The sequence below is a fragment of the Neovison vison genome, chromosome 3 (assembly GCF_020171115.1).
Source record: "Neovison vison isolate M4711 chromosome 3, ASM_NN_V1, whole genome shotgun sequence".
Classification (NCBI taxonomy): Eukaryota; Metazoa; Chordata; class Mammalia; order Carnivora; family Mustelidae; genus Neogale; species Neogale vison.
The window spans coordinates 129,375,078-129,398,317 of record NC_058093.1 but is presented as its reverse complement, the minus strand read 5'-3'; positions in this window follow the sequence as shown (position 1 = coordinate 129,398,317).

Below are 23,240 nucleotides of genomic sequence, written 5' to 3'. Positions count from 1 at the left end.
CCCCCAAACAGCAAGCTTGCACACACAGGCCAGCGAGGCGCCGGGGCACTCGGCGCAGGTAAGCTGCAGACAGATGCTCTCAGGCTGTCCTGCCTTGTGATCTGTCAGGCATTCACCCCAGGTGTTCTTCTGCATCTGGTGTAGCTCTCAGCGTGTGCGATTGTTTCAAGGGTGCTTTTCAAGAACATTGAAAGTGCACAGAACCAAAGAGCTATAAGATAGTCAACAAACCTAATGAGGCAGTCTTGGCAATGTTAGTAGGAATGCGTTCAGGAAGCCTTTTGTGTTTACCAAAAGAAATGGGTACCTAAATATTATTTTCGTTCCTTCTTCTTCTTTTTTTTTTTTTTAAGATTAATTAATTAATTAATGTGAGACAGAGAGAGAACCAGTGGGGGAAGGAGAAGCAGGCTCCCTGCTGAGCAGAGAGCCTGTTGAGGAGCTCAGTCCCAGGACCTTGAGATCATGACCTGAGCCGAAGGCAGATGCTTAACCAACTGAGCCACACAGACGCCCGTTTTCATTATTTCTAAATGGGTGTATAGTGAGTTACCAGAATTGTCCAAACTAGAAATGAAAAAAATATGTAAAAACCAGGGGTAACTGGACAGAGCAATGAAATTACACAATGTGACAATTTTAATTGAAAAAATAGAGATGTTAGTACCCCTGTATCTAGTGTGTTCTGAAGCAATACAGGTATATCTCCAAGAGACAAAGGCCAAACAAAGTCTTAATTTTTTACTTCTCATGGTGATGTCCAGCTCAAAGCTTAATATCACAAATAGACCTTTGTTACTAAAGTTTTTAAATGGTTTGTGTTTTATTTATTTTTTGAAAGCATTCACAAGCTTTTACTTATTTTATATATTTTACATATTCATGAAAATAAAGTACAAAAATTAAGATAAGGGGGCACCTGGGTGGCTAAGTGGGTTGAGCCACTGCGTTCGGCTCAGGTCATGATCTCAGGTCCTGGGATCTAGTCCTGCATTGGGCTCTCTGCTCAGTGGGGAGCCTGCTTCCCTCTCTCTCTCTACCTGCCTGTCTACTTGTGATCTCTCTTTGTCAAATAAATAAATAAAAGCTTTAAAAAAATTAAGATAAAAAAATCATAAAAATTACCCATAATTTCATCCCCTGGAGATAAACCATGTAACACGCTTACATCCACACCACTGGGATGTGGAAGGCTGTCTTCCAGTCACCAGGTCAGATTAAGTGGATTTTATTTTATTTAATTATTATTATTTTTAGATTAAGCATATTTTAAAATACAAATACAAAATGAGACAAAATTCACTCTACTATGTATGATGGTTATTAGGTTTAATCATACAGTGGATTTTGTCTCACTTGTAAGCTTTTCCCCAACTTTTTTTTTTTTTCTTTTTTCCTGTAGAACTTATTTGTTTGTTTGTTTGTTTTTATTAACACATAATGTATTACTTGTTTCAGGGGTACAGGTCTGTGATTCACCAGTATTACATAATACACAGCATTCCCCACAAAACATACCTTCCCCAATCTCCATTGCCCAGCCACTCCATCCCCCGACCCTGCTCCATTCCAGCAAGAGAGTAAAAGTCCCTCTCTGGTTTCATCTTGTTTCATTTTTTTCCTCTCTTCCCTTATGATCCTCTGCCTTGCTTCTTAAATTCCACATACCAATGAGCTCATATGAAAATTGTGTTTCTCTGATTGACATTTTTGCTTAGCACAATACCTTCTAGTTCCATCCACATCTTTGCAAATGACATGATTTCATTTTTTGATAGCTGCATTATATATATATATATATATATATATATATCACATCTTCTTTATCCATTCATTTGTCGATGGACATCTGGGCTCTTTTCATAGCTCAGCTGTTATGGACATTGCTGCTATAAACACTGGGGTGCAGGTGCCCCTTCAGATCACTCCATTTGTATCTTCGGGATAAATACCCAGTAGTGCAATTGCTGGGTCGTAGGGTAGCTCTATTTTCAACTTTTGGAGGAAACCCCTTACTTTTTTTCCATATATAAGTGACTATGGCTACAATAATACATTGAAAACAAACTGTTTTTTGAAATTTCAAAATTTTTAATCTGATCTAATAAATAGGAATTGTTCACTTCATTGTTCTTAAAGATTCCATTCTTATTTCCAAAAAACAAGACTGCTGGTTATTGGAATAATATACACATCACTTTGAGAAATATCCTGGAAAATCCAACAGTTCCATAAGGGAGTGTTTTGGTTTTAAAAATACGTCACAGGGCTGCCTAAGTGGCTCAGTGGGTTAAGCCTCTGCCTTCGGCTCAGGTCATGATCTCAGGGTCCCGCAATGAAGCCCCACATAGGGCTCTCTGCTCAGCAGGAAGACTGCTTCCCTCTCTCTCTCTGCCTGCCTCTCTGCCTACTTGTGATCTGTCTCTCTCTGTCAAATAAATAAATAAAATAAAATAAATGTTTAAAAATAAATAAATAAATAAATAAAAATACATCACAATAAAAACATTTGACAACTGTATCAGCCCTCAATATGGTGGCTTTTCCAAGGAAGTTATTCCTATAATTTGGTGAGTAGCAGAGGGTCACTGGAGGCACATCTTACCATTTCTTTGGCAAAGATTCATCTAGAAGAAATAATAATAATTGACATTATAACTTCACTTGAAAATTAATTTTCAAAAATCAGACCCCTCCTTTTTTTTCATTTCTTATCCCTATAATTTTGATTTAATGAACATTCTCTCTGTATGGGTATAATGCCATCAATATTTCTTAAGAAAGTATTATATGTAGAAGGGAAAATATGATTATGAATAAGTCCTTAAAATGGCACCAAGCTTAATGTTATGTCAATTATACATTAATTAAAAAAAAATAAAAAAGGATGGCACCAAGCTAACAAAATCAAGTACTACCAAATGGAGACATTATTTGGATAATATATGATATTATTTAAGTGACATTATTTATCTTACCTCAAAATATTATAATGGGAATGTCTAGGAGACTTAAAATTTTCGATAACAGCTGGAAGAGATCAACTAGAAATAATTAGCTTTGTAGCAAACATTCAAGGTCTGTTATCAAGCAGGGATATTTGAAAGGGTTTTATATCTCTTCATAGAAGAGTAGAATGTAATGCTTTACATCATAGCCCCCTGCTCTTCAATTTTTCCTTGTTGGAAACATCAAAAAAAAAAAAAAAAGCTTATGCAGCTTTTCCCCAAGTAAACTTGGTCAGTGCCACATTGATTTTGAGAACACAGTATGTCAGTAAAAAGCTTCTATGAAAGCTTCTTGTTCTATCTAAAGCAAACCTATGAAATCAATGTGTACCGTATACACATGATCTCAAGGTAGAAATACAATACTTCTAATTCTCACTGATCCCTTTTACTTACTTTACTGACTTCTTCAAGTTTACTAACGTGAAGCTATTTTGTCTTTGTGTTAGTGGTAACATATGACCAAATAATATTAATATCCTACTTTTGATGACATCATCATATAATGTACCATACATAGTATTATTTTATCACAATGAGAACAATCCTAGAGTCACAATTCCTGAAGTGAGCAGAGGGTACAAGAGGACCAAACTTTGAGCACTGACTTGGTTTAAACATTCCTTTTCAGACAGGGAAGTGGTTTTATCTCTGTCCTGTGATACCTAGATACACTTGCAAATGAACTGATTGACTTTAAAAGAAAAATTAAAATATGTAAGTGTAAGGTATAAAATAAGACACATTACCATGTTCAGGTGGGCCCGTATTCTGACAATTGCGAAGGATTGCCTCCTCCCACTACCTGTCGCTCAGGTGAGAGGGAATCAAACGCTTCACTTCAGTAAGAGCCTGTGTCTTTCTTCACATCAACAGAGCCCAGAATAACCCTGGATTATTAGCAAACCCTACAGATAATCATCCCCTCATTCTTTTTGCTGTTTGTGTTTATTCTTTTTTTTTTTTTAAAGATTTTATTTATTTATTTGAGGGAAAGAGTGAGCGAGAGAGAGAGGGAGAGAGCACAAGCAGAGGGGGAGGGAGAGGAAGAAGGAGCAGGGGGCCTGATGTGGGGCTTGAACCCAGGACTCTGGGATCATGACCTGAGCTGAGGGCTGATGCCTAACAGACAGAGCCACCCCAGTGTCCCCAAAAGGAGGATTTAATTCACTGAAACACATTTAATACTTTTTTAATAGTTCAATTTATATTTATCTATCCTCTGATGCCTTCCACAGTCCCAGGTCACAGAAGGATAGAATGATTAAACGTCTATGATGCTCCTAAGCCTACACTTATCAGTTGTTCTTTTATCTGATCTCCCATGGTTAGAGCTGACTAGAATATCATCATGCAAAATTATATTTTGTTTTGAGCTACTAGGACTTTTAACTAATAAATTAATTTTGAATCACATTTTTCAAACAGCCTCAGTGAGGAGAATTTTGAGCAGCCCTCTATCAGGTAAATTAAACAACAGCTTGCATATATAACCCAGTTATACATGCTCACCCATAAATAGGAAACATAACCTGCTTCGAATTAATTGACAACAAATAAACCACCCGACCGTAATTCCATATCCATTCTCTGAAATCACTTCAAAAATTGGAAACTTTAAAAAGGCTCAGATGTAAATGATGGATAATTCCAAGCAATTTTAGCACTATCTCTTTATTTTTAAAAAATCACCTGACATCAACATGAATAAAACATCAACTACCAACTGGTCAAGTCATCTATTATGAGGTCAACAATCATGCAGTTGAATTTATCAGTCTGTGATCTGAATTATCCAACGACCATTAAAACGGAAATGGTACCTGAGTCAATGTGTGGTCCTGGTCTTTACGAGCTGCCAGAATGCATCAGGGTCACCGTCACTTGAGCCCAGCATTTCCCCCCCACCAGATGACCACTAAGAGTGCATTGTGGGTGCAGGTACCCGTTTGTAATTTACTTTATAATTTTTGAAGGGTGGTAAACCAAACTTCTAGACAGAAATTCTTAAGCAAGAAAAAAAATTTAAGTGGAATAATAATAAAAGTACATTTACCAGGAAGGAAACAAAGAAATAAAGAAACAACAACTATATATATATATATATATATATATATATATATATATATATTTTTTTTTTTTTTTTTTTTTAAATTCTTGATCATGTTCTTGCTCTCCTTCATTTGGCCAAACAGTTTTGATGAATTTAATAATCCCAGTATACAGAGCACTTACTATAGGCCAGCACATACTATAATATTTGACTTCATCTTCACCACACCCATACATGAGAGGAAACACTACTGTTTCACACAACAGGAAGTCGAAGGGCAGAGAGGTCAAATTTGTTACTGCCGATGAAGGCAGAACCAGTACTGGAACCCAAGTCCGAACAACAAAGGTGGTTTTGTGTTTTTCTGCTAGGGCTGTGGTAACAGACGTCAGACACAGGGCCGGGGCAGGGTAGGGGGGATGCGCTTAAACAACAGAAACTGATTTGTCACCGTTCTGGGGGCTGGAAGTCAAATATCAAGATGTCGGCAGGGTTGGTTCGTTTCCCCTGAGGCCTTTCTCCTTGGTTTGCAGTTGGACACGTTTCATGTATGTACTTACAAAGAGAACAAGCATGAGTGTTGGGGTTGGGGGGCAGGGAGGGGCAGAGGGACAGAGAGAAAGAATCTCAAGCAGCCTCCATGCCCAGTGTGGAGCCCAGTGTGGAAATATATCTCATGACCCTGAGGTCAGGACTTGAGCTGAAATCAAGAGGCAGATGTTTGACCGACTGAGTCCCCCTGGCGCCCTACAGACGAACACCTTCTGTCCTCACACAGCCTGTTCTCGGTGACTGCACATCCCTGCCGTCTGCTCTTCTCATAAAAATACTGACCATGTTGGCTCAAGTCCTCACCTTTATGACCTCATTGCACTCTGCTTGCCTCTTTAAAGGCTCTATCTCCAAATACAATCACACTGAAGGACAGGTTTTCAGCATGGGAAATCGGAGGTTTGGAGAGGAGGGAGTATAATTCAGTTCATGCAGGGGTCTCTCTACTCTGCACAAGCTCCGACACCCAGCACTGCACTGGGAGCTTCAGATGCACAAAACATGGCCTCCGTCATCCCAAAGATCAGTATCTAAGAGCACCAAGCAGAATGCCTGTGGGTGACAATGCGGACAGAATGTTGGGGCTTTCCTGGCCTTCAGCAGTTTCACTCAGTTCTCAGGGGGTCAGGGTCATGTTAATGTCCTGCAACAGCCCCTTCTAACATCTGGGGTGTTCAGATACACTTGGAAAGCAGGTATTTATGCTGGAGACTGTACTTAGCTAACAGACTTACTAGATTAATATCATGGCTTAGCGTGACATCTTCTTCCAATTGTCCCTAAAGTTGGTATTGACACTAACATGGGTTAGGGAGGTATTGCAGGAGATGCGTATTTGTGGCAAAAATGAGTGATAAGTGCTCTCAATTGCCTTACAACACAAGCTGTTAGATTGTCCATGCCACGTTATTCATTATCAAAGGCCCATACTGGTTTCTATTAGTTGAGTCTACGAGGCTGAGCTGGAGAGGTTTACTGCTTGGATACAACTTAGACAGCCTTCTTTCTTCTAAAGATCCTTTCCCCCCCTTTTTCTTAGTTTTTGCTTTAGAAATGTAATTGCATTTTATAATTGCAAATTATCTCTTTCCCAATAAAATATACATATCTCCTTAAGAGTAACTTAACAGTTTTGCAACACAGGGAATGTCTTTCTCAAGGACCTGGGAACCCTCTCTCTGAAGTGGAAACATCTCAGGGATATGGAACCTCTTTCTCCAACCTCCGTGGGAGGGTAGGAGACTAACTTCAGTGGATGTCTTGGCCCAAGTTTTAAAAATGCCTCCTGTTTAAAGATTCAAGAAAGCTTATTTTTCTTCAGTAAGGTCAATTAGAAAACAGGTGGCCTGTGATTGACCCCACCCCAGTCTTGAAAATTCCCCAAATTATTGAGTTAAATCTCTTTCCCCTATTGCTATAGGGAAATAGTCTCCTTTGTCCGCATAACTTTACCTGGTGCAACTTGTACTTGGAAAGGCAACAAGCTGCTCATGGCCTGAGACCACTTAGTGGAATTTTCCCTCCAGTTCAACATCCGAGGAGTCTAGGTGCCAAGAGGGATGACTCTACAACGTGCTACTTTGGGCAGGAGAAGAATTCTACAGTAGCATGAGATAAAAATCATTATTTCTACTACTTTCCATCACTGCCTGAAACACAGTATGTTCTTATCGATATTGGCTTTTCTCATTATTGTTGACTCTCACATTTTCTTGGAAATGATCTCAACAATAAAAATAATTAAGGAAGCTTATTGTGGGAATGGGAGGGGGACAGTAGGAGTCTGGGAAAGGTAATCAATCTATCTAATGAGAAAGAATATATGGGGAATTAATGTATGACGTAGCAGGGGATGTTTGGACACATACTGGTAGATAATTTATAGGGACCTCCCCTCTCCCCATTACCCTCTTTAACCATAAGAAGAACCTTTGTATTTCTAGAAGCCAAACTATTACAAGTTTGTTGTGCAACATCATTCAAGTACCATCACTGGAAAATTAGAAAAGTAAACCATTCATTGTACTACTTTACACAAGGACTTTGACATCTGTTATCTTATGTTCCCCTCACAAGATCCCAGTGAAGCTCCCACACAGAGCAACTGTAGCTTACAGGTCACACGCTCATTCTGAGGCAGAGTTAGGTTTCAAATGACTGCGTGTTCAGCCCCAGAGTTCCCACTGGTGCATGGCACCATGTTGCCTGCTTCCTCCTCCCTCCTTCCATCACCACGAACCTGTTCATATCCGTTCTCATTGGTTCTAACAGCAGTGCTGGGAAATAGACATTATCAGCTCCAGTGCTAGACAAATAAAGATCAGAGAAGCTGCATAATTTCCCCCAAATCACAAATGTCAAAAACTGAAAGTGCGTTCATCAGATTCAAATCCAGGTTTGAGACAGAACTTGAAAGGTTTGTCATGATTGGACACAACAACAAAGTGACCCTGAGTCCTGGGCAGGCCAATCTGAAAATAAAGTTCTCAGTGACGTCATTCAAAAAGTATCGAATTGCAGGGCAGCTGGGTGGCTCAGTTGATTAAGCGTTAAACATCTGACTTTGGCCCAGGTCCTGATCTCATGGGGCTCTCTGCTCAGCAGCAAGCCTGATTCTCCCTCTCCCTCTGCTGCCACTCTGCCTACTTGTGCTTCTCTCTGTGTGTCAAATAAATAAATACAATCTTAAAAGATAACAAATTATATAGAGAAAAACATAACTGAAACTTATTATTTCCCTATCATATGATTTCTTTGTTTTAAACTATAATCAATACTGTCATACCAAGAAAAAAGAGAAAATAAACATTGTAAAGAGATATTTTCTATAGTGTTTCCCCTCTTAGTGATAATTCATTTTCCTCTGAAATAATTGACTCTTCATTGTTCAGAAAAAGAGATCTTGCCTCATCAGTTGAAATGTCATAATTCAAATTAGGAAATTTACTTTAAAAAAATTATGTAGTTAGAGCCCCTTAGCTGTATAAACAATAAAATACACATATATGTAAAGATGAGTTATTTTCATGTCCCAGACCTATTTTGAGTCGAGGCACCAAATGACAGCATAGACTAAACACATTATACTCACACAAGAATGAAAAACACAATGAAGAGATGACTGAAATCTCAAAGTTTCAACTCATTATTTCCATCAACAAACTACTATCGTGTAATATTCTTCTTCTTCTTCTTTTTTTTTTTAAGTATTCCCTTTGGTCCTTGTCCCCCATCCAGCTATCAGAGCATTTCCGATGGTTTGTCCAACCTCAAATACAGATAGTGAAATTCCCAAAAAGATGCTGCTTCCTCTCTTCACATTTTGTACTTCATCTCCTCTGACTCTTGTCTCTGCCATTCCGGTGAACTCCTATATGCCTAGCCAAAGCCTATGTGTAAGTCTTTGTCAATAGAGTATAACACATCCAAAAATGTTCATGATTGGTCATGCCTCCTTAGAATCATTTCTCTGTCTGTTTGGCAGGACGCCATCTTCAGGTTTTCCTATTAACCCATTCACCTCTCTCTCAGGCAGCTCTTCTCACTCCTTCTCATGACCTCCTGTGAAGGACATGTAACTTTATTCTTTCATCTGTCTGTATCCATTCCCTAGATAACCTCAGTAAGTGCCCCTTGTACATGCCCACCTCCAGATATGAGGATACCTTTTATTCTAGTTCATGATTTCTTCCAGGAGTTTCCAGCTTCCATATCTCACCATCTACCGCTTATGACCGCCCAAGTACGTCAAATGGGACAGCTTATTTTCAATTAATCTAAAACACATTGCTCAGTACCTTCACCCCATTGTGGATTGGCTTGGTCTATATCCATTGGAATTCTTTTCTACTATACTGTGCTGAATTCTGAAGAATTCAGAACTAACTTCAGAGTTAGCTCCTTAAGGACCTCAAGAGGTCCTTACAATCGGGTTTCCTGGTATAACTTAAGGCCTGCCAGATACATGTACTTGCACGAGGCTTAAGATTGGGGATGGACTTACATGAAGCGTCTACAGGCGTGAGACCACATGGCTTTCTGTAGCAGGGTGGGAGCTTCCTCCGCAGGGCAGAGACCGTGTGATTCTGTGCTGGGCCTTTTCCTATAAAGGCCAGCATAGCAGTTGATCTTTAAGCTCTTCTAAAGCTTTTGTCAGTTGCCAAATACCAATTCTGAAATCCCTCACTGATAAACAACCCAGAATGTTTTCTGTTATCTGCAACTGAATCCTAACCGTAACAGTCTTGGATCACGCTCTCCCAGTAGCCTTCTGCCTGGCCTCCTCAGCCTCAGGTGTGCCAAGGACCTAGCTCTGGGTATCAGTCCTATATTTCTCTCCCATCCCATGCCGATCGGTCAGCACTCCCTCAAAACTCCCATACTGTCACCGTGGCAGTCCCAACTCACACCTTCCCACTTCCACTCCCACCACGGTATACCCTGCCACTCAAGCATGTGTGGGCCAACCACACTTTTAAAAACGTAACTCATAGTACACCACGTCCCTGCTCGTATGGTCTGATGTGTTCACACAGAATGAAACTGGATTTCCTTAACCTCAGTGTCATGTTCCAGAAGACGTGACTCCACGTACTTCTCTGACCTCACCCCTTACCACTGTGCCCTACTTTCTGTCCCTCATACACACTGAGCGTGGTCTTTTGGACAAAAACTTTAACTGTGGTGCCATCTACCTGAAACGCCTCTCAATCAGTTTGAGATGGTTTACATTTTTGAATCATTTCGGTCTCTGCTCAAAAAGACTCCCATAACTTCGTAATTTAAAAGGCAACTCCTGTCTCTACTCCCTCACCATCCTAGTTTTGTATTTGCTTTTTTGTCGATTTCCTGCCTCTCCCCCAGTAGGAACATTAACACCACCAATAGCGTGAACTCATTTCTCATGCTCAGCTCCTTGTTTTGAGCACATAGAACAATTCTCGATTTACAGGAAGATTTCAACAACTAGATTAATGAGCAAATGAATGAATGATGATTTTCAGGGGTCCAAAAGAACATAATTAATTACTTCCAGAAATAAAAGTCAGCATCAACCCTTCTCCTAGTTGATAAGTAACCCCTAAAATTCATAGTGAATTATGAAAAGTAGTGTTAATTACTATGTATCTCACAATATGTAGAGGACACTATTTGGAGGATGGTACATAAACTGTAGCAACAATGTGTGTGTGTGTGTGTGTGTGTGTGTGTGTGAGAGAGAGAGAGAGAGAGAGAGAGAGACAAAGGAAATCACATGAGAATCAAGAGCTATAGCATTTAGATGCCAGATACTTCAAAGAACTTTTAAAGCTCATTGCAACAAAGAAGGAACCAAGGTAGGGAGAGAAGGAGCCCATGCCATACTCTAGAGGCAAGATTAAATACATTTCATGTGCTTCCAACACAAGGGTTACAAGTAATGGAGGACAGGACAACCTCTCAACACTGAAGGTTAAAAGTGGATTTCTGACTCATGAACATCCCCTAAATACAGTGTTGTATGTATCACTGACCTTATAAAACACAATAGAATATATTTGTTTGCATGCATACTGACTGCTTTCAGCTAGTGTCACCTTCAAATGATTTACAGTAGCAGCTTTTATAAGTGATTTCTTCAAAACGGAAATGTTCCTTGTGTAATTCCCACATCCAACAGAATAGGTTGTATTATACCATCCTTATCTCTTCTTTCTACTCTCTTTTATCTTTTGCCATTTTTCTCCATGATCATTGCTTTATTTTTCTTCCTGATCTAACTTTGTTGTGGTTTCAGGGGCGAGACTGAAAAACAATAGAAACCATAGTCAATAAAATAGAAGCATAGATAAGATTTTAAAATGCCATCATTCCATTTTTAATAATAATAAGGTATTCTGTATATATTACCATTTGTAATTTTCAAAACACTTTTAACATAAACAGTTTCATTTAAAGTCTCATTACTGCCTTCTCCTAGGGTAAGCAAGATAGATATTATCATTCCTATCATTCGTCACCAAAAGACATAGTTTTCATTGTCTTCCAAAATAAGTCTTTGAGCGTATGTGAACCTGTCAATCTTTCTTTTGTCACACATGGGTATATATTTTCTTTCAGCCTTTATTTCAAAATATCAAATTAAGTTAATCTTAATCTAAGTATTTCCCTAAGTATGTGAAAAGAAAACAGAATAACTATTTCAGAATAAATCTTTCCTTTTTCAAAATGCATGGAGTCTATTTTTATAGCATTACTGAGGTTACTTGATATACAAAAAAATGCAGTATTTATTGCATACAATTTGATGAATTCCAACATATGCATACATCCATGACACCATCACCATAATCAAGAAATGTATAGATCACATTTTCAGTGAAAAGATATTTTTAAACATTAGTAACAAACCCACTGGTCTAATAAGGACATAAAAAGGTGTTGTTGAGGGGCGCCTGGGGGGCTCAGTGGGTTAAAGCCCCTGCCTTTGGCTAGGGTCATGATCCCTGGGTCCTGGGATTAAGCCCCATGTCCGGCTCTCTGCTCAGCGGGGAGCCTGCTTCCTCCTCTCTCTCTGTCTGCCTCTCTGCCTACTCTCTTTGTAAAATAAATAAAATCTTTAAAAAAAAAAATTTGTTGTTGAAAGAATAATGAATTAATAAAAGCCCAATATTTTGATATCCAGGTAACCTACCAAACTCAGTAAATGCACGTCTCTATCCTAAGCTGTCCAGTGGTTTTTCTCTCCTCCCATTGCCAACTCCTATTAAAATATCATCTTGATTTCAGCCCACTTGCCCAGTTTATATTCTCCTTGGTGCTCAAATATTCCTTGTTAGTTAGCTAGCTAACTAGCTAGCTGGTTAAGGAGAAGATAGTGTTCTGAAGAGTCATGTACAACCTTGGGTTTCTGAGGAAGCCCTAGGAAATAATGTCAAGCAAAATTCACAGATACTTCACTCTCCTCATCTGTGGGAGTTTCTTACAATAAAATTTGTTCAAAAGGAGATTGTTCTAAGAGGTTTGTGTTAGGAGATATTTTTGTGCACTTGACCTATATGTATTATCGGGAGCCACATACCTTCCAAAGTAAAGTAGTCAAACGTTGGCAGGTCTGATAACACAATGACACCCCTGGTCTAGATTTGAATGCTGAATGCTGCTTTCTCATTTAAATGCTCCTGCCCTCAGTAGGGAAATGCTGCTCCTCCGTCCACTGGGCAATTTCCATATTTCAATTATGAGAAACTAGAAAAGTTTCCACAAATTTCCATATAGAGTTGTACTTTTGAAGTGTTCTTTCCAGGACCAACAGTGAACCAACCCTGTAGCCTTCAGGGCACTCTTTTTAATCAGGTTTCTACCTCAGTGCTGTAGGGTAAATTAAATAGGATGGCCATTAATTAGGGTTGCAGCTATGCACATTCCCTTAGATGTCATCACCAGGACCTAAGTCTCCATGGCAGGGCTACAGCTAAAGAGAAGGGCTAGACTCTGCTGCTTTTTCTTTCTTTTTTTTTTTTTTAACACACACACACACACACACACGCAATCTTCATCTTCTGTATAATATGAAGAAGCATTCTTCATAGAGCTTTCTGTAGGCTGGAGAGGAATGGAATATTTTAGTCTTCCTTATAGCTATAGTTAAGAAAGACCCTCTGCGGGGCGCCTGGGTGGCTCAGTGGGTTAAGCCGCTGCCTTCGGCTCAGGTCATGATCTCAGGGTCCTGGGATCGAGTCCCACATCGGGCTCTCTGCTCTGCGGGGAGCGTGCTTCCTCCTCTCCCTCTCTCTGCCTGCCTCTCTGTCTGCTTGTGATCTCTGTCTGTCAAATAAATAAATAAAATCTTTAAAAAAAAAAAAGAAAGACCCTCTGGGTGCCCACTCTAACCTCCTTCCTGTATCTCAAGACTCCCATGTGTCAAGATTCAGAATCATTTTATCTTATTTCAGAAACAGTTCTTTAACACTGTACCTGCTGCCAGTGACTTGGTGACCAAGAGATATTTTTTTTTTGATTTTGTAAACTGATTATGGGGTCCACTGTTCTTCTGACTCGATGCTTCCTAGAAGAGACCAAGAGGCATCACAATTCACTTCTTGTCCACGGGCCTGTTGAAATCACTTGTTTTGTATGGCTGGACTTGACTTTGTACTGGTTCTTGATCTGTGCTTTCTGCTGGAAAAAAGGACCTGTTATATTTGTTGTACATCAGAAGCTAAATGTGTGAGCAGCATTTGGGCACATCTTCCAAAAAAGGTCTTTTGAGAATAGAAGAATGTTATAAATGCAAAATCACATGATCCAGTTATAACCTCATTGAGACATTCCTCAAAATTTTACTACAAAATATATGAAATTATGAAATTAAGCAATAAGATATTTTTTCTGACACTTCACACTCTCTTCGCATAAGTCATAACTAAATGCATATGGGACAACAAAATGTATAAAGTTAGCGTAACATGAAATAAGTGTTTTCTATGATTTAGTGTTACCCATAATAATTATTTTGCAACTGAGTTTAAAAATTTTGGTGTGATTTTGGTAGCCATCAGTGGAAAAAGAGAAAATAAGCAAAGCCATGAGATTAGATAGCCAAGCCTGTGTGTGTAGTTGTGTATACTTATACTATCCTGTGATATAAGGGTTAAAATTAAGGCCTGATATTACATGTGCTTTGACATCAGGGGAGAAAACTGGGAAAGCCTTCAAGGGCCTGACCACCCCTTCCACTGCTCTCTCTATTCCCATGGGTAAGGTCCTCAGCAGCAACCCTCATGATGAAGACCAATTACAGCGCCTACTTACTATTAAGTAGTAGGTTCACTTCTGGGCCAGCCCAGACAATTAATCAAATAAGCTAATCACAGCACACCAGGGGGCACCTCACCTTCTTGTTACTACCAAGCTTGCCTCCCACAGCTCCTGATGGCTCACCTTGTGCCTGAGTCGAGTCTCTGTGTGACCTTACCTGCCATGTGATGCTTCCTCTTTCAGGTTGTGAGTATATGTGACCAATAAATTGTTGTCAATCTCAGCTGCTCAGGGTCATTGTCATGTGTTCAGTCATCCCCATAACCCTAGGGAAGGTATCCTTCCTTAACCAAAAGAGTAAGGAAGAAGCTACCAAAACATACGCATAGCTATATGTCCTTGTAAACGTACATTTCACAAACTGTTCTTGCATACATAGTTTTCTGCTTCAACTAAAGATCAAACTTTAGGACTTCTTACTGATTTATGATGCCCTCCTTTGTTCTCAACTTGGATTGTACCACTGTAAGATTATTTCGACCCTGGGAAAACTTTGATCACCTTTTAAAAAGAACTAGCATTTTCTCATACATGTAGTACAGCCAAATGGATAAAATAATAATCTTAAAAATTGTTTCACAAAAGATTAAGTACTAAGAGATTAAAAAGAACTGTTCTGTTCTAAAAATAATTGAGCATACATAGAATCTCTGATAAACAGGTAATTTGCATTGAGCATTTTATAGAGCTTTTGTCTAAGCAATCCCTAGCAATAAAGTTGACTTCTCCATTGCCTCATGAACTTCATCCCTAATTCTGTGTAATATGAACTAATCTAGAGTTAAAATACAAGTAGCCAGGCAGACAAAACTGACTTGGAGTGTTTTGAAGTGTGCCAAAAAATCCCTCATGTGCAAACATTTCTTCCTATGCTGACTTAATGCCTGGAATTCCCACTCTTGTGTCCAATCCTTTTGAATGATTCATTCAGGGAAAAGAAAAAAAAAAAAAAGAAAAGAAAAACTATGATAATAAAAATATATTATCTGGTGTATTTTTAAAAATTTTATCTTTCAAAGCTAAAAGCATTCTCAGGAACAGTGATTGAAGATAGAAGCATTTAATGTCAGTCGGAAAAAAAAGAAAGGAAAGTCACCTGACACTTCTGGCCAATCTGAGGATAACTTCTGCTCACTTGTCACAGTGAGGTCAAAATCAAGGACTAGTGGTCACAAATGGGAGACCACTAAAGACAATTGTCACATTTTTACCTAGGGTATATTCTACTTAAATTCTCCTGAGCTTTAAAAAAAATATTGGAAGTCAATTTTGTTTTAATACATGATAATAATCTCATTGAGTTTTCACAATCAAATGAAATAACTTATATAAGATACATAGTACAGAGCATCCTTCCTAATAAATTCTCAATAAATAGTAGCTATTTTGTGGATTTGAATATTGTGCTATTCTTAGTTGTATGAAAACAAGGAGTTTTATTTTTCATTCTACAATTTAATCATCCTCATTATCTTTCTATCTTCCCCAGGTCATATATACTGTCTATGTACCACCCATCCCTACCTCTGTCTATTTAGATTAAGTCTAACCTAGTAATCTTGTTCTTATCCAATAATTGTAGGCATATAAATGCTAAATATCTTTAGGTATTTAATTTAGATTGCATAAATGTCCAGGTCTTCACCTGCCTCGTACAGCATGTGCTCCCTTCCAATATGGTGTCTGGGTCAATGGGTAAGAGCTTATGTGATCTCATGAAAGGGCTCCTTGGTCAATGGGTAAGAGCTTATGTGATCTCATGAAAGGGCTCCTTGGTTCCATGTCTTAGTTCTACTCATTTCAAATTGGAATGAATGACCTTCCACTTCCTGTATTTTCACCTGTATTTTTACCTACATTCACACTCTGTAATCTAAACCTCCAGATTTACTTCTAAAGGGAAAACTTCACTGTTGAGAAATTCCTCTCTGCCCCCAAAGAATGTCTTTCAAAACTGTTCTTTTATTTAAAAGAACAGAGTCCATAAATGGACTCAGTGTCCATAAATGGCATCTCTGTCCCCAGTGGAATGAGTCTCTCCATTCCCTGTGACTATGGCTTAGCCAGTATGGAGGGTTGCATAAAAACATGATATGGAAAAATAAGATGAAAAGACAACAGATTAATATTTGTGTAATTTATCCCTATTGCAAATACTAATGCTTATTAAAGATTATGATAGTCACATATACTCCTAGAGAAAATATCTAGTTACTGTATATGAAAGTGAAGATTCAATTTGAAAAGCTTCAAGTGACTATCCTTCAAACCAGCAGTCAAGTGCATTCTCCAACCAAAAACAAAATAAAAGTTTTTAAATGTCTAGTTGTGTGAATGAATCATAAATTTCTCAGGCCAGATGGTATTAAGTTGATGCCTGCCAAATACCCACATCATTTACAGTACTACAGTAAATGAAATTAGCAGTAGTTGGCACTTGGAATTGTCAAGTGTTAATTTGCTAGACATCCACAGTCTTCCTTATGCTGGCAGCATGATTATAGCTGTTTTTACAGGTACTGTTTTAAAAATGTATTAACATGCTTTTCCGAGACCATGGTGATTTTCACAGGTATCTAGGTCTGTCTTTGGAGATATACACAAACAAGAAGTAAGTTACAGAGGGAAAACTTGGGGACTGGGTTTTTGACAACTTGAACTCCAAAGACAACTATGGTATCTATGAGCAGTCCACTTAGATCAGTCACTTTAGCCTGTGGACTTTGATGCATTGTCTGCACAATAAAAACATTTGCTGCCTCAGTGGTTCCTTTCAGCTTTAATCTTCTGTGATTCTGGAACTTTATTCAAAGGTTAATTTTGACTCAAGGCCTTATCTACCTCTGAATGTTCTCCCACACTTATCTCTAAGGCAGCTTTCCATTTGCCGTATCAAGGGCTCTAGGCCAGTGTTCTTAGCAGTTGTTAAGCAAATCAAGGCATCACTGAGAATTTGATAAGAGCCTTAGATTCTTTTCCAGAAAAATCTTGCGCACCATTTTATGGAAAATTATGGCACCATAAAAACCAAGATAAAGCACCTCTGTCTTCTTGTATATATTGAATATTATTTAAAAGAATCTCCAGCTCCTACCCATTAGAAGCTATTATCATATTCACTAAACTTATAACATGTGTTTAATATTTAATATTTGATGTTTAAAATATATATATATATATATATCTGTGTCTACTGTGTCTAACTACATACTCTCTCTCTCTCTCTCTTTCTCTCTCTCTGGGCCAGTTATCATTGCTAAAGATTAGTCAATGACTATATTCAACTTAAGAACTTTTTTCACCCTTGTAATGGTAGATAACCCATTTTCTGTCTTCATATCCTTGAGCCTGTTATAGGCATTCTACAAAGATGAACTCTAAACCTGTCATAAATCTGCATGCTGGGTACTGTTTTACCCTGCAGACATACAGGAAGCTCGAGTTCCAAGATTTGGAATCATGTGTCCTGTCCCAGGTCACCCTGTCAGAGTGTGACAATCAGGCCCAGAGCCCGTGCTCACTCTGACCCCGTCTTCTTCTCTCCATCATCACACTATGCATTTCTATTTAAATAAAACCAACATTTCTATTTAAATAAATAAAACCATATACTGCTTGCCATTCACAGCAGATATCTAGAAAGTGGGTTTGGGATAGGGGGCAGGCATCTATGGGATTTTAGACCTACCCATTAAATCTGATGCACACAGAGCTCAAATAAGTCCCTTCGATTCTGAAGAAGAGACTAAGGTAATAGGGGTCCAGTTGCACAATGTGTCCAACAGACCCAATGATACGTTGCTTTACTGAAGGCGAAACTATCTTCCTCATTCAATTTCTGAGAACTTGGGAAGTATATAGTCTCCTCAGGAATCCTGATCTCCCCCCTCCCACCAGTTTCCTGCTTTCTTCCCTCTGTCATTCATAAAGCTCGGTGATGAGTGTGCACATGTGTCTGCATCTGTAGTGGGGGCCAATGAGGAAAATGATATGGGGCTCCTACATGCACTGTCCACCCATCCCCTTCCTTCTATCTGATGGGGGAAGTGTGTCTTGTTTCGGAGAGGATGAAAATGTCATTTGGTTGTTATTAGGGGATATGAAGTTAAATGAATCACCTCCTAGAGCTGTTTTCTCCTCTCAGGGGGATGATTCCTGATGACCAGGACAGAAGCTTTGCTTCAGGCAGAAAATTTTGTCAGTTATCCCACAATTACTGGCCTTCCTGACAACTTGTATATCTTCCTAAACTGAATAATTGTAGTTCCTTCTTGTAGGTAAGCATTTTTTTTTATTGTTAGACTTAAGGTGGGAATTGTAAAGTCATACATAATTTAATCATTATGTAAACCTTATATGTGGCTGTATTATACCTGTACAGTCAAATATTAATGTGGCTTGTGTAATTCTGATGCCCTTAATTTATATCCCATCAATAGAGGAAATTATTTTTATTTTTACCTGAGAATTATACAGAATTTTGTAGGTATCAGGTATTAATTTTCTTTTTAATAAATACTCCACTACTGTATCCTTTATCAATCTGAGAAGAAAATGCTGGTATCTGTCTACATTTTACTGAAGAGGAAACTGAGGCCCAAGGAGGTTCACTTATATGATCCGGGACTCACAGCTAGTAAGTGGTAAACCTGGAATTCAACTCGTAGGAAACCTGGCTCCATCAATTTGGAACTAATCATGAAATCAAGTGCATCTCAGTGTAACCAGGAAGCTATGTGCCACAGAATAATGCTACCCATAAAGATGTCCACATTCCAATCCCTAAAATGGTGAGGACGTCATGCTCCATGGCAAAGAGGGATTAGAGTTACAGATAGAATTAAGATGACTAGTCAGCTGACCTTGAAAGGGGGAGATAACCTGGATTGACAGCATAGCTTAAATGAATCACAAGGATCCTTACAAGTGAAAGAGGAAGGCAGGAGGATCCAAGAGAGGGAAATGAGAACAGAAGCAGAAGTCAGCATAATGTGGGCCATGAGACAAGAACTTGGCTAGCCTCTAAGAGCTGGAAAATGTGGGAAAAAAATGGATTCTCCCTTAAAGACTCCAGTAGGGATGCAGCCCAACCATACCATCCTAGATTTCTGGTGTCCGGAAATGTAAGATAATAAGGTTGTCTCATTTTGCGCTGCTATATTTATAGTAATTTGTTACAGCAGCAAAAGGAAACTAATACAAAATGATCAGTTATTTCTAAATGACATTTGAGTTAAGAATGCAGCCCTCCTAGTTCAGAGTCACAATTTTACTAGGTATGTGACCCTCAAGCATTACTTAATGATTCCCTCTGGAATCATCCAGAAAATTAAAATAGAATAAAGATAAAATAGAAGATAAAAGTATGTAGAGTCTCGTGTGATTGTTAAAAAAGCATATGCAAAGTGTCCTCTGCAGGGTGCTGAAGTGGCACATCTGCACAGAGTGTAGGGATGTGCTGATGGTGGTTGATAGAATGTTAGTGTGGGAAGCGGGATTGAGTCCGAGATGTGTGCTGTGGAGCTGCAAGTATCCCTGTTTGAGGCAAGGGCTCTGGATTCCAAATCCAACTCTTCCACCCACCAACCATGATTTAGGTAAATTTATTCTAGCATTAAAATTTCCAGAAATTCCAAGCTTATAGAGTTCTGTGGAGGTCTAGTTGTGTGAACCTACGGAGAATGCCTGAATCTAATAGGCCCCCATAAACTGTCCCGTGCGCTGCTACCACTCGCTCGATGCCCCGTGCTGCAATTAACTGTAGATAGCATTCTGAAAGCTCTAGCAACTGTCCATCCCCTTGTAAGTAATGGGATCATTCTGGAATCTTCCACTGTGGCCCAGACCCAGTGTGGCTCTTACGCATGGGTTCTACGTTATGTGTTTTCGGTAATACTGAGTATCTAGTCATACTCAAAATCAAAATAATATGTAGTGATTCTGCCAAAAACAGTTATCTAAGACTAAATCAATAGCTGGGGAAATCATAGCCGCAATAAAGCACTGGAATTTGAGGTTGCCCTGAAAAGTGACAGCCGTTGTAGGCCCACTGCCTGTCTATCAATAGCTCAGCTCATTAATACGGTCAGCCAATATTGATTTCAGGGAGAGCGATTATATGCTAAATTGACAACTGCATAACTGATTTTGTTGGGGCAGAAGAAAAGAAGAGTGAAAGCCACCTACCAATCAACAACTGTAGCACTTTGCTGACTGCCTTTCTGATGAACCCTGCTTCCTGGCTGCGAAGTTCACCTTGCTTGGGTTAGTAACTTACAAGGGAAAAGGAAAAGAAATGTGACTTCAGGAAAATATCCACCCTAATATGTCCTCGAATGATTTACTTTCCTTATATTTTGATGCTGTTTTTAATTTTCATATTTTACAATAACAAACAAATTGAATGTAAAGGATCCTGATCGTTATATTTGCCAATGTCTCAAGTTCTTAAATTTCTTCAGATGCTAGTGAATCCACTAAATGACTCATCTGTCAATTGCACCTAGAATTGTAACAGATTTTTGTGCTCAGAATATTCAATTATAAAATATTCATTTCAGTTATAGCACCTAGTAAACATGCCATCGGGGACCTGGAGAAATACCTTTGGATGGGGATAAAGTGTGTCTCTGTGATCATTATCACCTGAAGACATGAATTAGAAGTAAATAGTACTGATGCACAAATGGCATAATATTACTTCCTTATCAGACTGAGTTATTTTAGACTTTTTGAGAACGAACCAAGTCCAGAGTATTTTTGCTGAAATATCTGGTGGGTTTTTTTGTTTTTGTTTTTGTTTGCTTTTTTTGTTTTGTTGTTGTTGTTGTTGTTTTTATCATAATTGTATCTCTCAATAGTAGCAGACCATACTTTCAAAATAAGCTCATAATAATAAACATTTTTATGTGTGTAAGTGTGAAATACAGTGCTCTCTGTTCACTAGATCAGCTGCCTGCTTTTGGAGGACTTCATTGTCTATGATGCATGTATGTGAATGTGTGTAAAGGTAGTGGTTGCGTTAGTGGTAGTACAAACATGTTTCTGTGTGATGCAGGTAGAAACTGAAGTCCCATAATTGCTAACAATTGACATGACAAAAACAATAGTCAATCTTGATCTTTTGAAATATGGTCGAATCAAGACAAATTTTATGAGACCTTAATCCTGGAAATTATTTGGGTTTATAAAAATAACTAAAAAAATTAATGATAATTGGAGTTGTCAATATCGTTGGAAATTAGTTCTTGTCAGGAACAGAAAATGATTCTTTTCTTGCATGGACTTAATTGCCTTTAGAAAAATATTTCTACTTCTTAATATGGAAGTATTAGTGGAAATTAAGAGATTCTCTTGCAAAGGATGCATGTGTGTTTGCTCAGTAAGTTACAGCAGGATGCAAACAAAGCCAACCAACTCTGTCTGGGTTACCGGCTAATGAAAACACAGACAGGCTAAGGCCACGTAAAGAAGAATAGAATCTCAGAGAAACTGCTGAGATCAAATGCAAAAGATGACAGTGAAGCCCAGAGAAGCATGGTACCTGGGAATCTCAGAGGGTTTTTCATTCCCTATCGTCTGGTAAAAGGATATCCATGCTTGTTTTTTGTTTGTTTGTTTTTGTTTCCTCTTGTGTTTTTTTTCCTTAATTGAAGACGAACATACAAAACCACACATGTGTATTGCATGCAACCTGATGGATTTGGAGATAAGTATATATCTGTGGTTTTAAGTAGAGCTTAGAATCACAAACCAGGGGAGTCTGGGTGACTCCATTGTTTAAGCATCTGCCTTCGCGTCAGGTGGTGATCTCGAGGTCCTGGGACAGAGCCCTTGTCAGGGTTCCCCTGAGTCTGCAGTCTACTTCTCCCTCCACCCCCCCAACTCATTCTCTTTCTCTGTCTCATAAATAGATAAAATCTTTAAAAAAAAAATCCCATAGCTAATGGAGTGGAACCAGATATATGTAAAATTTTTACACAGCCTACTGAGGGCCAAGAAGGAGCTGACTCTATACCAAAAGAGAAGGCACAGCCAGAACCGAAAGAGCACAGGTCCTCAGGCCAGTCCATGTCCGCTTGGGTGGGCAAGGTCCAGACACGAGTCGCCTGCAGCCCTCTCTGGTGGCTGGCTGGCCAGCGTGTGTCAAGGGCAGAGAAACAGTATCTGCTCAGACCCCAACACATCTGACTTATGTTCTTTAGTTTCATTCTTCCTTTACAAATAAAAATGTAAATATTCCAAAGCTTCAGAAAAACTACGCGTTCAAAATACCAAAAAAAAAAAAAAAAGTATGTGATTAATCGCTAGGCCAGCCAAACACTAAAATGGTAAGTTCTGAAGGACTGATACTAAAATAATCATGTCATGATATTAGTCAGGATACGCACGATAAATAGACAGGGCACCCAAGATAAACTGGAGTGAGTCACCAACGCGATTTTTATGGAAATGAGTGGTAAGCAATATACTTGAGTTTGCATCGCTTGTGTTAAATAATTTATCTTTATATTGTAAAACCACTTATATTTTCAGCTGAAGTTTCTATCCTAATATTGCATTCCCTTATGTGTCTTCTTTTTTTTTTTTTTCTAATTTTTGAAGAGAAAATGTCCCGAACATGTGCTATACAAATGATTTATGGTCATTATAAAGACATTTCAAGAAATACAAAAGAGTAAAAAGGACAAGAAAACATCTTAAATCTCCTCCCTCAGAACATTTAATGAACCTCTTCTCAGATATGACTCCATACTTCTAAAAAGGTAAAAGGAAAGATGGTCTGAAAGGTAGTCGAATGGGAAGCTAATGAAACTGATAGATTAGAT